The sequence below is a fragment of the Ranitomeya variabilis genome, chromosome 3 (assembly GCF_051348905.1).
Source record: "Ranitomeya variabilis isolate aRanVar5 chromosome 3, aRanVar5.hap1, whole genome shotgun sequence".
NCBI lineage: Eukaryota > Metazoa > Chordata > Amphibia > Anura > Dendrobatidae > Ranitomeya > Ranitomeya variabilis.
In genome coordinates, this window is record NC_135234.1 from 323,945,158 (window position 1) to 323,963,295 (window position 18,138).

Here is an 18,138-nt window from a genome sequence, read left to right on the forward strand (position 1 = left end):
CATCATCAACTATAAAAACCGTCTGACTGCTGTGCTTGCCAACAAGGGTACTGTCACCAAGTATTAACCCCTTTCTGCCAGCTGACTGAATAGTATGTCAGCTGGCAGTATCCCCCGTTTTGGGGTGGGCTCCGGCGGTGAGCTCACTTCAAAGCCGCGACATGTCAGCTATTTTCAACAGCTGATATGTGCCTGCAATGGGCGCGAGCGGAATCGCGATCCGCCTGCGTGCATTAACTAGTTAAATGCCGTTGTCAAACGCGGGGCCGGGCGGCCGGAAATACGAGCACCGCTGACCCCCCCCCATCACGTAATCGGGGGTCATCGGTGCGTTGCCATCACAACCAGAGGTCTCCTGAAGACCTCTATGGTTGCTGATGGATTGCTATAAGCGCCACCCTGTGGTCGGCACTCATAGCAATGCTGTAATTCTGCTACATCGAGGTGATCTGTGCATCACCTCTATGTAGCAGAGGCGATCGAGTAGTGATGTTCGTTCTTCGTAGTCGAAGATGACCGTAACTTCAGGGTTAGAAGAGAATTAGTAGTTATGGGTGGCTGATGAGTCCAATCCGGGCCCTGAAGGTTTGCCCACATACTTGACATAAGGAAGCAGATGTAGTCAGTACACCAGATTCTACTTGTGCCTTGCGGACAGCACGCTTTCTTTTTGCGTCAAAGATTTTCCTATCTTCTGCTGCACGTGCTCCTGAGGTGATCCTGCCCCGCCAACCTGGACGATCCAGGGCAAGCTCTTCCCATTCATTGGTGTTGACTTCCAGGTTTTTGAGAGACACCTTAAGGCAGTCTTTATAGCGCTTCTTCTGCCCCCCAACTGCTCGCTTTCCTTGGCACAGTTCTCTGTACAGCAGTTGTTTTGGTAGTCGGCTGTCAGGCATTCTAACCACTTGTCCAGCCCACCTGGCTTGGACTTTCAGCAGGAGAGTGTAAACGCTGCAGAGCCCAGTTTGTTCCAGAATTGCCATGTCCGGGTCATTGTTTTGCCAGCTGATGTGGAGGAGTCTGCGGAGGCAACTCATATGGAAATGATTAAGCTGTTTAGTGTGCCGGCTGTACACTGTCCAGGTCTCGCTAGCATAGAGAAGTGTGATGAGGACCACCGTGCAATAGACCTTCAGCTTGGTGGTAAGGCTGAGTCCCCTTCGCTCCCAGACGTTCTTACGCAGTCTCCCGAAGGTGGCACTGGCTTTGGCAATTCTGTTATTAACCTCAGCATCTATGGTTACTTCACGGGAAAGTGTGCTGCTTAAGTAGGTGAAGTTATCGACTGCTTTGAGGTTTTGCTCCTTCACCGTGATACGTGGCTCCTTGTATAGTTTTCCTGGAACAGGTTGATACATGGCTTCGGTTTTTCTAATGTTGATCTCGAGACCAAAACTGTCGCTTGCGAAAAACAGTCCATTTCATGCTGTATCTGCTGTTCCGTGCTAGCGTTAAGTGCACAGTCATCCGCAAATAATAATTCACGGATAACAGTCTCATGCACTTTCGTAACCGCCTTCAGGCATTTTGTGTTGAATAGCTTGCCATCAGTCCTGTAGCTAACCTGGATTCCATCTTCACAGTTGTTAAAGGCATCACTTAACATTGCAGAGAATAGCATACTGAGAAGGGTTGGAGCAAGAACACAGCCTTGTTTTACACCGTTTGTTACTGGGAAAGCCTCAGATTCGTCTCCATCATTCAGAACCTTCACCATCATGCCATCATGGAACTTCCGAATGATTGAGAGGAACTTGCTCGGGCAGCCGAATTTTGCCATGATCTTCCACAGGCTGTCTCTACTGACTGTGTCCAAAGCCTTTGTCAAATCAACAAAAGTTATATAAAGGTCACGGTGTTGCTCCTGGCACTTTTCCTGAAGTTGACGTGCTGAAAAGACTATATCTACTGTCTCACGTTTAGCACGGATGTAAAAGGCAGTTGAGCAAGAGACGAGCCAATATCTTTCCTGCAGTGGACAGAAGGGAGATGCCTCGATGGTTGTCACAAGATTGGCAATTACCTTTCCTCTTGTATATGTGAATTATGCTGACATCTTTCATCTGTTGTGGAACCTGTTCCTTTTTCCACATATACTGGAATACTTTGGTCACCGTTTGCATCAGAGCAGGGCCGCCAGCTTTATATACCTCAGCATCATTTCCGGATGCTTTTCCACAAGAAAGTTGTTTTACTGCTTTCCTGACTTCATCTCCACTTGGAAGAACCCCAAGGTCCTTGTTGATTTCTATCTGGAGCTAGCCTCATCATTCGTTCCAGAATTTGTTTCTTTTCTGTCAGCAGCTTAGTTCCATCTGCGTTAAGTAGAGATGAAGCGCTTGATGACAGGGGTCCATATACAGCTTTGAGCGCATCGTAGAAGCATTTCTGGTCATGGGTATCTGCATAGCCCTGAATTTCATCGGCCTTCTTGCTAAACCAGTTATCCTGCATCTCGCATAGCTTGATCTGTACCTTTCTTTTTATGTTGGTAAAGGCATCTTTCTTAGCTAACAATGTGGGGTCATTTTGTACCGCTGATGTTTCTCTTCTAGGAGTGTCTTTATTTCCTCGTTGTTTTCATCGAACCAGTCTTGATTATTTCTGGCTGCTGATCCGAGATGCTCCAGAGCAGAATTATAAACAACATCTCTCAGAATTGTCCGCTGTTCCTCAACGCCTATCTCTACCTGCAGTATATTTAACAGTCTGCTATCAAGGTCATTGGCAAATTCCCTTGCAATTGTTTTATTTAGCAGCTTATAGATATTCAGCCTCTTTGTCGTTTTCTGCCCTTGGGGTCTCCTCACAGGCAGGATGGGGAGCCTGCACTTAGACACAATGAGCCGATGGTCAGTCCAGCAGTCTGCTCCGCACATGGCCCTTTTCACTCTAAAGTCCATCTCCTCCCTTTTCCTGACGATGTAATCAATGAGATGCCAATGCCTCGAGCGTGGGTAAGCGGAATAAAGTGGTGATGACAAGGTCATGTGTGGCACACATCTTGAGGAGCAGCAGGCCATTACTGTTCCACTTGCCAGTGCCATGTCTCCCAATAACCCCTTCCCAGTTTTGATGGTCTGTTCCCACTTTGGCATTAAAGTCTCCAAGTATAATGAGCTTGTCTGCCTGTGGGATTGCTGAAATAAGTGTGTCAAGTTCAGTGTAGAACTTATCTTTAATGTCATCTGGATTAGTCATCGTGGGAGCATAGGCACTGATCAGAGTCGCGTGTTTCTTGTTTGTAAGTGGGAGTTGAAATGTCATCAGACGGTCTTTGATGCCCTCCAGAAGCTTGGTAAGTTTACGAGCAAGATGAGTTTTGATAGAAAATGCCACGCCTGCTTCTCATTTTTCAGTGCTGCCTCGACCACTCCAGAAGAATGTATATCCACCACTATGCTCTGTCAATTGACCCTTTGTCTGCCAGGCGTGTTTCGCTGAGAGCTGCAATATCAACCTTGTAACAAGCTAGCTCCCGAGCAACCAATACCGTTCTTCTCTCTGGTCTGTCTGCCTTAGGGTACTTTCACATTTCCGTCGGTACGGGGCCGTCGCAAACCGTCGGCCCGACGGATGGTGTGCTAAATTTAGCACAACGTGGGCAGCGGATGCAGTTTTACAACGCATCCGCTGCCCATTGTGATGAGCGGGGAGGAGGGGGTGGGGTTCCAGCCGCGCATGCGCGGTCGGAAATGGCGGACACGTCGCACAAAAAAAGTTACATTGAATGTCTTTTTTGCGTCGCGTCCGCCAAAACCCGACGTATCCGTCGGACAACGGATGCGACGTGTGCCTGTCCTTCGCTCATACAAGTCTCTGGGCAAAAAACGCATCGTGCAAGCACATTTGCAGGATCCGTTTTTGCCTATAATGACGGATTGCGATGGAGCACAGAAAATGGAAGTGTGAAAGTACTCTTAGTATTATCCAGCAGAGTTCTCACATTCCATGTGCCAAGGTTGAGTACCATCATATTCTTTTTCTTTATTGTGTGTCGACCGCTGTATGGGAAACCGGCCAGCTGCGGTAGGCTGGCCAGGTGAAATGAAGCAGACTATGTTTGAGGCCGTCTTTGATTGAGGTGAGCAGAGTGATCCTGAACAGGACTGCTCAGACACCCAGGAAGCTGCCGAACTACACTGCTGCTTCGGTCCAGTGGGGAGCGACCATATGGCCTGGGCCGCCTGCGTGCAGGTTCGTGACTACAGCTTCCAGTGACTCCACACCTGCTTTGCCACTCTCCCATCGCCACAGGACTTTAGAGATGCAGTGGTTGAAGTCATGACTTGTACTTGACTTGGATTAAAGTGAGGAAGAGTTTTGCAGTCGTCAGCCTCACTCGCCCATACCTATCGAGCCCCAGTGGCAAGAACTAGGCGAGACAACTGGAGATAAGTCAGGGTGCAGTGGATGGCCAGCAGTGTCCTATATGTGCCTCATTGCGCCCTCTCGGCGCTCCACAATGCTGTGCTGGGAATCGCTTGTCTGTCCGTTGAATCTTGGTTTCTTTCGCACAGTCTGCCATGTCCAGTCTTCACATGCAAGGGTAGGCAAACCCTTGAAAATCACCATAGGTCTCAAAGAAACCCACCAGCTACCCTCACCTGGTTTGGTCCGCCTGCCGAGGGTGTACCCGCTGCCGCATGCTAGCAGCTACCTGGAGGTACAGATGAGAGTTGAGCATCAGATGAGGACCAAAGATGGAAGAGCTGTCCAGAAAGGACACGGCAAGCCCTCCACCAGAGGTGCTACCTCTATCTAGATACCCCATGTACCCCGGCGATCGAGTAGTGCATGCTTCTAGCCTCCCATGGAGGCAATAGCAGCATGCCAAAATAAAAAAAAAGTGTTTAAAAATATAAAAAAATAAGTTTAAATCACCCCCCTTTCGCCCCAATCAAAATAAAACAATTAAAAACACAAACCTACATGTATTTGGTATCGCCAAGTTCAGAATCACCCGATCTATCAATAAAAAAAAAAAAAGGATTAACCTGATAGCTAAACGGCGTAGCGAGAAAAACAGAATTATGTTTTTTGCATTAAAATGCAATAACGGGCGACAAAAAGAATGTATCTGCACAAATGTGGTATAATTAAAAACGTCAGCTCGGCACGCAAAAAATAATCCACCACCCAAGCCCAGATCACGAAAAATGGAGACGCTACAGGTAATGGAAAATTGCGCTTTTTTTTTTTAAATCCCATGTGACGTACTATCCCGTCGAGGTGACCTGGGACTTAATTCTCAGGGACGGGATAGTACGTCATAGGCAATCGGCAGCGATCACGGGGGGAGCGCGGCCAATCGCCGCCAGGTGCCAGCTGATTATTACAGCTGACATCCGGCACTATATGCAAGGAGCGGTCACGGACAGCTCCTGGCACATTAACCCCCGAAACACTGAGATCAACCATGATCACAATGTTCCGGCGGCATAGGGAAACATCGTGCAGGGAGGGGGGCTCCCTGCGTGCTTCCCTGAAGACTCTCGGAACAACGCGATGTGATCGTGTTGTTCAGATGGTCTCCTACCTCCTCCTCCCTTTAGGCCCCGGATCCAAATGGCCACCGGGCTCCTTGCGCGTCCTGCAGGGAGGTGGCTTGCAAGCGCCTGCTCAGAGCAGGCACAAGCAAACCTCTCTGCAGTGCCTCTGAGATCGCTGATCTGACACAGTGCATTGCAAAGTGTCAGCTCAGCGCTCTGACCCTATACTGTGATGTCCCCCCTGGGGCAATGTTATAAAGTAAAAAAATATATAGTTACAGTAAATACATTTCTTCATCTAAATAATAATAAAAAACAATAAAAGTACACATTTAGTATCACCGCGTCCGTAATGCCCCGTCTTATAAAAGTGTCCCACTAGTTAACCCCTTCAGTGAACACCGTAAAAAAAAAAAAGGCAAAAAACAACGCTTTATTATCATACCGCCAAACAAAAAGTGGAATAACACGCAATCAGAAAGATGGATATAAATAACCATGGTACCACTGAAAACGTCATCTTGTCCGGCAAAAAACGAGCTGCCATACAGCATTATCAGCGAAAAAATAAAAAAGTTATATTCCTCAGAATAAACCAATGCAAACATAATTATTTTTTCTATAAAATAGTTTTTATCGTATAAAAGCGCCAAAACATAAAAAAATGATATAAATGAGGTATCGCTGTAATCGTACTGACCAGAAGAATAAAACTGCTTTATCAATTTTACCAAGCATGGAACGGTATAAACCCCCCCCCCCCCCAAAAGAAATTCATGAATAGCTGGCTTTTGGTCATTCTGCCTCACAAAAATCGGAATAAAAAGCGATCAAAAAATGTCACGGGCCCGAATATGGTACCAATAAAAATGTCAACTCATCCCGCAAAACACAAGACCTCACATGACTTTGTGAGCCAAAATATGGAAAAATTATAGCTCTCAAAATGTGGAGATGCAAAAACTATTTTTTGCAATAAAAAGCGTCTTTTAGTGTGTGACAGCTGCCAATCATAAAAATCCGCTACAAAAACAGCTATAAAAGTAAATCAACCCCCCTTCATCACCCCCTTAGTTAGGGAAAAGTAATAAAATTTTAAAAATGTATTTATTTCCACTTTCCCATTAGGGTTAGGGTTGGAGCTAAAGTTAGGGTTGAGGCTAAAGTTAGGGTTAGGGTTGGAGCTAGGGTTAGGGTTGTGTTGTGAATTAGACTTTTTTGGCTCCCTCTTGTGGTCACTAGTGATATGACTCTGGGATTGTCTTTCCTCAGTTTGGCACCCACCTGGGTCGTTAGTCCAGGGGTGTTGCTATATAAACTTCCTGGATTCTCAGTCCTGTGCCTGGCATCGTTGTAATCAGTTCCTTTCTGTTTGCTCCTGTCTGCTGGTCCTGGATCTTGCACAATTAAGCTAAGTCCTGCTTCCTTGTTTTTTGGTTATTTGCATAGCTCTTATTTTTTGTCCAGCTTGTACTAAATGTGATTCCTGATTTTGCTGGAAGCTCTAGGGGGCTGGTGTTCTCCCCCCGGGCCGTTAGACGGTTCGGGGGTTCTTGAATATCCAGCGTGGAAATTTTGATAGGGTTTTTGCTGACCGTATAAGTCATCTTACTATATTCTGCTATTAGTCAGTGGGCCTCTCTTTGCTAAATATCTAGTTCATTCTTACGTTTGTCTTTTCTCCTTACCTCACCGTTATTATTTGTTGGGGGCTTGTATCCAACTTTTGGGGTCTTTTCTCTGGAGGCAAGAAAGGTCTATCTTTTTCCTTCTAGGGTTAGTTAGTTCTCCGGCTGGCGCGAGACGTCTAGAACCAACGTAGGCACGTTCCCCGGCTGTTGCTATTTGTGGTGCTAGGATTAGATATATGGTCAGCCCAGTTACCACTGCCCTAAGAGCTGTTTTTTTTGTGTTTGCAGACTTGGTATGTACTTTTGAGACCCTCTGCCGTTGGGGTCATAACAGGGTTGGGGCTAAAGTTAGGGTTTGGATTACATTTGGGATTAGGGTTAGGTGTGTGGTTAGGGATTAGGGTTAGGGCTGTGTTGGAGTTAGAGGTGTGGTTAGGGTTGGGATTAGGGGTGTGGTTGGGATTAGGGTTAGGGGCATGTTCGGGTTAGGGGTGTGGTTAGGGTTATGGTTAGGCTTGGGATTAGGGGTGTGTTTGGGTTAGGGTTTCAGTTAGAATTGGGGGATTTCCACTGTTTAGGCACATCAGGGGCTCTCCAAACGCGACATGGCGTCCGATCTCAATTCCAGCCAATTCTGGGTTGAAAAAGTAAAACCGTGCTCCTTCCCCTCCGAGCTCTCCCGTGCGCCCAAACAGGGGTTTACCCCAACATATGGAGTATCCGCGTACTCAGGACAAATTGGACAACAACTTTTAGGGTCCAATTTCTCCTGTTACCCTTGGGAAAATACAAAATCGGGGGCTAAAAAATAATGTTTGTGGGAAAAAAAAAAGATTTTTATTTTCACGGCTCTGCGTTATAAACTGTAGTGAAACACTTGGGGGTTCAAAGTTCTCACAACACATCTAGATAAGTTCCTTGGGGGGTCTAGTTCCCAATATGAAGTCACTTGTGGGGGTTTTCTACTGTTTAGGTACATCAGGGGCTCTGCAAATGCAACGTGAAGCCTGCAGACCAATCCATCTAAGACTGCATTCCAAACGTGCTCCTTCCCTTCCGAACTCTGCCATGCGCCCAAATGGTGGTTCCCCCTCACATATGGGGTATCAGCGTACTCAGAAGAAATTGGACCCCAAAAGTTGCTGTGCAATTTGTCCTGTTACCCTTAGGAAAAAAAATTGGGGGCAAAATATCATTTTTGTGAAAAAATATGATTTTTTTATTTTTAATGCTCTACATTATAAACTTCTATGAAGCACTTGGTGGGTCAAAGTGCTCACCACACATCTAGATAAATTCCTTAGGGGGTCTACTTTCCAAAATGGTGTCACTTGTGGGGGGTTTCAATGTTTAGGCACATCAGGGGCTCTCCAAACGCAACATGGCATCCCATCTCAATTCCAGTCAATTTTGCATTGAAAAGTCAAATGGCGCTCCTTCCCTTCCGAGCTCTGCCATGCGCAGAGGTTTACCCCCGCATATGGGGTATCAGCGAACTCAGGACAAATTGTATAACAACTTTTGGGGTTCAATTTCTCCTGTTACCCTTGGTAAAATAAAACAAATTGGAGCTGAATTAAACAGCTGAAGGGTTAATAAACTTCTTGAATGTGGGTTTGATCACCTTGAGGGGGTGCGGTTTTAGAATGGTGTCACACTTGGGTATTTTCTATCATATAGACCCCTCAAAGTGACTTCAAATGTGATGTGGTCCCTAAAAAAAAACCGGTGTCTTAAAAATGAGAAATTGCTGGTCAACTTTTAACCCTTATAACTCCCTAACGAAAAAAAAATTTGGTTCCAAAATTGTGCTGAAGTAAAGTAGACATGTGGGAAATGTTACTTATTAAGTATTTTGTGTGACATATCTCTGTGATTTAAGGGCAGAAAAATTAAAAGTTGGAAAATTGCGAAATTTCCGCCAAATTTCTGTTTTTTTTTTCACAAATAAAGGCAGGTAATATCAAATATCTTTTACCACTGTCATGAAGTACAATATGTCACGAGAAAACAGTTTTAGAATCACTGGGATCCGTTGACGCGTTCGAGAGTTATAACCTCATAAAGGGACAGTGGTCAGAATTGTAAAAATTGGCCCGGTCATTAACATGCAAGCCACCCTTGGGGGTTAAAGGGTTAAAGCAAATTTGGGAAATTTTTTTTACCACTTAGATAAAAGAGAACGTAGACATGTTTGGTGCCTATGAACTCGTAATGACCTGACGAATTATAATGGCAGGTCAGTTTTAGCATTTAGTGAACCTACCAAAAAAGCCAAACCAAAAACGTGTGGGATTGCACTTTTTTTGCAATTTCATCGCACTTGGAATGTTTTTCCTGTTTTCTGTTACATGACATGCTAAAGCCAATGGTGTCGTTCAAAGGTACAACTCGTCCCGCGAAAAAAAAGACTTCACATGGCCATATTGACGGAAAAATAATGGCTCTGGAAAGAAGGGGAGCTAAAAACTAAAACACAAAAAAAGCTTCGGGGGTTAAGTCTTGTTTGTCAGAGGGATCAAATACTTATTTCTCACTGCACAATGCAAATACAGTTATATAATTTATACAATGTGATTTTATGGATTTTATTTTGACATTCTATCTCTCAATGTAAAAATTAACCTACCCTTAAAATTTCATACTGTTCATGTCTTTGTCAGTGGTCAAACTTACAAAATCAGCAAGGGATCAAATACTTATTTCCCCCACTGTATTTTTTTCAAAATGGCTGCCGTAAAAGCATGGGATAACTGTGTTGTGTGGTGAACACATATATAGCCTCATAACAGCTGATGCGCATTAAAGTAGCAGTAGTTAAGGGGCCTTATTCCTTCATCGCCATTTTAACATGACATTAAGTAATTATCGCCACCCTGCGGCCAAAATTCCTATTGGTGACAACAGACATCCTGCGGTATCTGCCCCAGCCAATTTTGAAACTGATTGAGGTCAATTAACCCCTTAAATACTGCTGTCAATCGTGACAGTGATATCTATGCGGTTAAAACCCTTGACAGTATAAACCATAGAATGTTAGAGTTGGAGGGGACCTCAAAGGTCATTGTGTCCACTCCCCCCTCAATGCAGGATTCACTAAAACCATCTCAGACAGATGTCTATCCAGCCTCTGTTTGAAGACTTCCATTGAAGGGTGTCCATCATTGCCATCTTCGGGCTCATACTCACTTGCGCGAGACTCCGATGAGTCTAGCACGGCAATACCTGGCACTGCACCTGGCACAGAGAAGCGGAGCGTGCGGCTGCATGTTTTCCTATGAGGCCGCACGCTCCGATCTGAGTGCCAGCAGCAGCGCCAGGTATTGCCATGCGAGACTCATCAGAGTCTCGCGCAAGTGAGTATGAGCCCTTACCCTGAGGTCACCAGATAACCCATGGGTACAGTGGCCTAGAACCAGCTATAAGCCGGATCTCACAAGGCTGTGTTGACAGGTCTCATGCACTGCGGTACACAAGCACTGCATGAGATCAAAAAAATATACATGTCCCACAGTGGGATTAAGTCTAAAAGGTAAAATAAATTTGTAAAAAAAAACACGCACAAAAACCCCCTTTCGCCAATAAAAACACAGCCTTTGTGATTAAATAAAAAAGGTATACATACTTGGTATTGTCGCATCTGTAACAATCCAATCTAGAAAATGTTATTTATTCCGTACGACAAACACCGTAAAAAGAAACACCACCAAAAATGTTGCTTTTCATCATACTGACATGCAAAAAATATAATAAAAAGCAATATATATATATATATATATATATATATATATATATATATTAAAAATGGTATGCATGAAAATGCCAAAATAACAAGTCCAAATATGACTCATTCGGCAAAAAATAAAAAAAAGTTATAGCTCTCAGAATATGGCTATGCAAAAACAAATCAATTTTTGTAAAATCTTTACTAAAAGTAGCAAAACATAAAGAAATATAAATCTGGTATCGATGTAATCATACTGATCCGATAGACAAATCGGTCTTATTACTTTTACCACACACAAAAAAAAGAATAATAACTGAATTTCTAGGTTTCGTTCATTGTCTGAAAAATGTGAGAAAAAAAAATTGTGTCCCAAAGTAATTCCAAAAAAAACCTCCAACCCCTTGCGCAAAAAATAAGCCCTCATACAGCTCTGTTCCTGAAAAAATAAAGTTGCAGCTCTCAGATTATGGCGACAAAATAACTGTTTTTATAAATAAAAACAATCTGGTGTGGTTATAATCGCACCGACAAAAATTATAGTCACCTAATCACTTCTATGAAAAAATAAAAACTATTCTTGTCACACTTATGCTGAACGCTTACGTTGGAGTTTCTGTGTAAATTCCCGAAACTGCAATTCAGACAAAACCCTGAGGCCGGCCTCACACTAGCGAGTTTTACGGACGTATGAGCGCATAAACTACGTCCGTAAAATACACATAACACACGGCCCAATGATTCCCTATGTCCCAGCTCCTATCAGCCGTATTTTACTGATCCGTATTATACGGTCTTGTACGGCCGTACAAAATCGCAGCATGCTGCGTTTGTCAGCGTATTGCGCAAAAAAATCGCCAATGAAAGTCTATAGGGGCGAGAAAAATGCGGATTCCACACGGACCAGCAGTGTGACCTGCGAGAAATACGCAGCGGTGTTAGTGAAAAGCCGGTAATTCAATTGCTGGCTTTTCATTTTCTCCTTCACAAACCTGACAGGATATGAGACATGGTTTACATACAGTAAACCATCTCATATCCCTTTTTTTTTTTTTTTGCATATTCCACACTACTAATGTTAGTAGTGTGTATGTGCAAAATTTGGGCTCTGTAGCTTGTAAAATAAAGGGCTAAATGGCGGAAAAAATTGGTGTGGGCTCCCGCGCAATTTTCTCCGCCAGAGTGGTAACGCCAGTGACTGAGGGCAGATTTTAATAGCCAGGAGAGGGTCCATGTTTATTGGCCCCCCCTGGCTAAAAACATTTGCCCCCAGCCACCCCAGAAAAGGCACATCTGGAAGATGCGCCTATTCTGGCACTTGGCCACTCTCTTCCCACTCCCGTGTAGCTGTGGGATATGGGGTAATGAAGGGTTAATGTCACCTTGCTATTGTAAGGTGACATTAAGCCAGATTAATAATGGAGAGGCGTCAATTATGACACCTATCCATTATTAATCCAATAGTACTAAATGGTTAATAAAACACACACACACACATTATTACAAAGTATTTTAATGAAATAAAGACACATGTTGTTGTAATATTTTATTAGACTCTTAATCCACCTGAAGACCATCGTCCTGAAACAAAGTAAAAAAAACAAACAACAATATTCCATACCTTCCGTCGTTATGTCCCACGATGTAAATCCATCTGAAGGGGTTAAATCATTTTACAGCCAGGAGCTGTGCTAATGCACTCGCTCGTACCTGTAAACCACGGGTACTGAAAGGAAAGCTGGGTGATCTGTAGTTACCTTAAGTTGCGGTGATGCGCCCTCTACTGGATGTCCTCATGAACTGGAGCCTTGGAAAAGTTCCCACGCTCGAGTAGAATACAAGAATGTGATCCCTTATGCTGGAAGCGACCGAAAAATGTTACCAATAAAAAGATTAAAGGGAACCTGTCACCCCCAAAATGGAAGTTGAGCTAAGGCCACGGCATCAGGCATACAGAATGCTGTAGATAAGCCCCCGATGTATCCTGAAAGATGAGAAAAAGAGGTTAGATTATACTCACCCAGGGGCGGGTCCGGGTCCGATGGGCGTCGCGGTCCGGGGCCTCCCATCTTCATAGGATGATGTCCTCTTCTTGTCTTCATGCTCCGGCACAGGAATACTTTATCTGCCCTGTTGAGGGCAGAGCAAAGTACTGCAGTGCGCAGGCGCCGAGCCTCTCTGACCTTTCCGGCGCCTGTGCACTGCAGTACTTTGCTCTACCCTCAACAGGGCAGACAAAGTACGCCTGCGCCGGAGCCGCAGCGTGAAGACAAAAAGAGGACGTCCTCCTATGAAGATGGGGGGCCCGGACCAGACCACGACGCCCATTGGACCAGACAGCAGCGGGACCGCCCCTGGGTGAGTATAATCTAACCTCTTTTTCTCATCTTTCAGGCTACATAGGGGGCTTATCTACAGCATTCCAGAATGCTGGAGATAAACCCCTGATGCCGATGGGCTTAGCTCATCTTCCATTTTGGGGGTGACAGGTTCCCTTTAACTTATCGCACACAAAACCAGCCCCCACTCTGGTCTGTCATGGCTCACTGGAAATATAGGGGGTTCCCACATTACAGGTATAACAAAGACTCTAGGAAAGTGACACTACTCCCATCCCCCACATAACATGCAGTGAAATCTGTGCTCTAAAATCTAAATACCCCCTCTTTCAGCGCTCCTAGCAAGTCAGCATTTCTGCTACATATAGGCGATCTGATCACTGTATGTAGCAGAGCCGATCGGGTTGTGGCATGTTCTAGTCTACTATGGAGGCTATTGAGGCATGACAAAAGTGAAAAAAAAATGTTTTTAAAAATATATATAAAAAAAATTAAAAAATATGTAAGTTTAAATCACCCCCATTTGCCCCATTCAAAATAAAAAAATTAAAAAAAATTAAACCTACACATATTTGGTATCGCCGAGATCAAAATCGCCCGATCTATTAACATAAAAAAAAGAATTAACCTGATCGGTAAGCCGCATAATGAGAAAATAATTCAAAACGCCAGAATTTATGTTTTTTTTGGTCGCTACATTGCAATACAATGCAATATCGGTCAACCAAACAATCGTGTGTACTTACACCAAAATTATATCAATAAAAACATCATCTTGGCGCACAAAAAATAAGCCCTCACCCAACCCCAGATCGTGAAAAATGGAGAAGCTACAAGTCTCGGAAAATAACGCAATTTTTTTTTAACCAAAGTTTGGATTTTTTTTTCACCACTTAAGTAAAAAAAGAATCTAGACATGTTTGATGTCTACAAACTCGTAATGACCTGGAGAATCATAATGGCAGCTCACTTTTAGCATTTAGTAAGATTGGTAAAAGAAAAAAAAACAGCTGTGACATTGCACTTTTTTTTTTGCAATTTCACTGCACTTGTAATTTTTTTCCCATTTTCCAGTACATGATATGTTAAAATCAATGGTTTCCTTCAAAAGTACAACTCGTCCCGCAAAAAACAAGCCCTCACATGGCCCTTTTGACAAAAAAATAAAAAAGTTATGGATCTGGGAAGAAGGGGAGCAAAAAACAAAAACAGAAAATGGCCCAATGAAATAGCATGAATGAAATGAATGGTCCATGAAATAGCCTTGGAGTCAATTGTCCAATTACTTTTGGTCCCTTTAAAAACAGGGTGGCACATGTTAAGGAGCTGAAACTCCTAAACCCTTCATCCAATTTTAATGTGGATACCCTCAAATGAAAGCTGAAAGTCTGAACTTCAACTGCATCTGAATTGTTTTGTTTAAAATACATTGTGGTAATGTCTATTACCAAAATTAGAAAAATGTTGTCTCTGTCCAAATATATATGGACCTAACTGTATAGTAGGACAACAACCTGTATGCCCCCATCTACAGCATTTTATAAAGCACAACCACTATCTGTATGCCCTTATATATACATTCTAGAATGCCAATCTGCATAACGTTAAAAAACAAAACGTATATTAGACTTGCCTACGAGGCGGTCCCATCCAATGGGCTTCGCTAGTCTTAATCTGGTGCCTCCTCCTCCTCTTCTATCACCGTCCATCATCCACATAGTGTCTTCCATCGCGCTTTTGTGCAGGCAAACTTCTTTCTGCAGTACTTTGCTTTGTGTTCGTCAGGGCAGAGATGTGTTCCTGCACAGAAGCGTGATGGGGAGGTTGTGTGAATGATGTAGGACGGATCATCTACGGAAGGAGGACTGCGCCGGAAGAAGACCAGCGACATCTGTAACACCGGATTGCCCTGCAGGTGAGTATAAGAAGTTATTTACATATGTACAGCACTCTAGAATGGTGTGTATAATGGCATATAGGTGCTGGTGGTACTATATATGGGGAAAAACTTAGTGACAGGTTCCCTTTAAGAAACCTATGGAAGTAGGTTAAGTTACAGTAGCATGACACTCGGCTCCCGCTCGCAGCAGAGCAAGAGCTGAGAGTCATTAGCATATCGCATCCGATGCTCTCGCTGTGAAACGCTGCAGTGTTCTAGTTACAATGTACTTCTAGAAGCCATAGACTTCATTGTTGGACTGGAGAATTCTCCGGTGAGTCCAGGCCTTTTCCTTCAGACGCCATTCCTCACAGCTGGTATGGTGGCACTGAGACATTAATAGTATTGACTGTTGAATACGATGATGGAAGACAGACATGATTGCTCCCTACTTCATTCAGCTAATGCATCTGAGACTGGAAGCTGAAGATGTGAGGACGATACTAGATTGTGACTCAGACCACACGTGAGGATATCACTAGATTGTGCCTGCTGTGCCTCAGACCACAGGTGAGGATATTGCTAGATTGTACCTGTCGTTCCTTAGACCACACGTGAGGACCAGGGCCGGCGTCGGCACCCGGGCAAGTGCCGGGGCCCTGAGCATGCAGGGGGCCCACTCGCCGTCGGGGACACTGGCGTGCTATAGTGTCAGCCCCCGCGAGTGGATCCCCCCTCCTGCTCCGGGCCCTGGCACTTGCGATACTTACCTCTCCCGGTTCCGGTGCGCGCCCTCTGCTTGAACAGTTGCAGCACAGAGAGCAGGAAGATGCCGATGGTGAGGAGTCCAGAGCAGAGCAGCGTCAAGCAACGAGAGGTATTTCATTTTTTTTTTAATATTTGGAGCAATATATGGGGACCATCAGAAGGGGCCCATATATGGAGCATTATATGGGGCTAACGCTATATGGAGTATCTTATGGGGCCAATACTATAGGGAGCATCTTATGGGGCCAATAATATAGGGAGCATCTTATGGGGCCAATTCTATAGGGAGCATTATATGGGGCCAATTTAATATGGAGCAGTATATGGGGCCAATTCAATATGGAGCAGTATATGGGGCCAATTACATATGGAGCAGTATATGGGGCCAATAATATATGAAGCATCTTATGGGACTAATTATATATGGAGCATTTTATATGGCCAATTATATATGGAGCATTATATGGGGCCCATTATACATGGAGCATCTTATGGGGCCAATTATTTTTGGAGCATTATACGGGACCCATTCTGTAAGGAGTATTATATGGGGCCCATTCTGTATGGAGCATCATATGGGGCCCATTCTGTATGGAGCAATATATGGGACTCAGTAAACTGTATGGGGCCGATCATATACTGTATGGAGCATTATATGAGGCCCATTATATATGGAGCAATAGATGGGGCCCATCATATACTGTATGTAGAATTATATGTGGCTCCCTATACTGTATGGAGCATTATATGGGGTCAATTCCGTATGGAGCAATATATGCGGCTCATTCTGTATGGAGCACTCTGTGGTGCCCATTATACTGTATGGAGCATTATATGAGGCTCATTATTCTGTATGGAGCATAATATTGGCCTCATTATTCTGTTTGGAGCAATATATGGGGCTCATTATTCTGTATAGAGGACTATGTGGTGCCAATTATACTGTATGGAGCACTATATGGGGCCATTATACTATATGGGGCAATATATGGGGCTCATTCTGTTTGGAGCAATATATGGGGCTCATTATTCTGTATAGAGGACTAAACTGTCCGGTTTCTGAGCTAATGTAGAATACACAATAGACATCACTCATGTAATGTAAGAAGTAAGTGAAATCTTTGGCATTGTACTATACCTATATTTCTCTGCCGTATTGTGCATTATGAATTGTGGTATGTGTTAAAGGGGCCCACCGGGACTCTTTCGCCCAGGGCCCATGAAAACCTGGAGCCGGCCCTGGTGAGGACATTACTAGATTGTGCCTGCTGTGCCTCAGACCACAGGTGAGGATATTACTAGATTGTACCTGTCATTACTCAGACCACACGTGAGGATATTACTAGATTGTGCCTGCTGTGCCTAAGACCACAGGTGAGGATATTACTAGATTGTACCTGTCGTTACTCAGACCACACGTGAGGATATTACTAGATTGTGCCTGCTGTGCCTAAGACCACAGGTGAGGATATTACTAGATTGTACCTGTCGTTACTCAGACCACACGTGAGGACATTACTAGATTGTACCTGCCATGCCTCAGACCACACGTGATGACATTACTAGATTGTACCTGCCGTTCCTCAGACCACACGTGAGGATATTACTAGATTATAAGGGCCGTGCCTCAGACCACAAGTGATGATATGGGGTGGGGTTAGAACAATTACTAATTTAAGCAAGAATAGAGGTACAGAGAGATATATAAAGTGCATGTATACTAATGCCAGAAGCCTCGCCAACAAAATGGACGAATTAGAATTAATGGTGTTGGAGCATAATTATGACATGGTGGGGATATCTGAAACATGGCTGGATGAGAGCCATGACTGGGCTGTTAACTTGCAGGGCTATAGTCTGTTCAGAAATGACCATACAGATAAGCGAGGGGGAGGTGTGTGTCTATATGTAAAATTGTCCTTAAAACCCATCCTGCGTGATAATATGGGTGAATCTAATGAAAATGTAGAGTCCCTGTGGGTGGAGATAAAGGGAGGGGGAAAAAATAAATTACTGACGGGTTTGTTATAAGTCACCAAAAATAGTGGAAGCAACGGAGAAAATCCTCATAAAGCAAATAGATGAAGCTGCGACTCAAGGAGAAGTCATTATTATGGGGGACTTCAACTACCCTGAAATAGATTGGGGAACAGGAACCTGCAGTTCCAGCAAAGGTAATCGGTTTTTGACAACTATGAGAGACAATTACCTTTCACAACTGGTTCAGGACGCAACAATAAGGGGGGCACTGCTAGACCTAATATTAACCAACAGGCCAGACCGCATATCAAATATAAGGGTT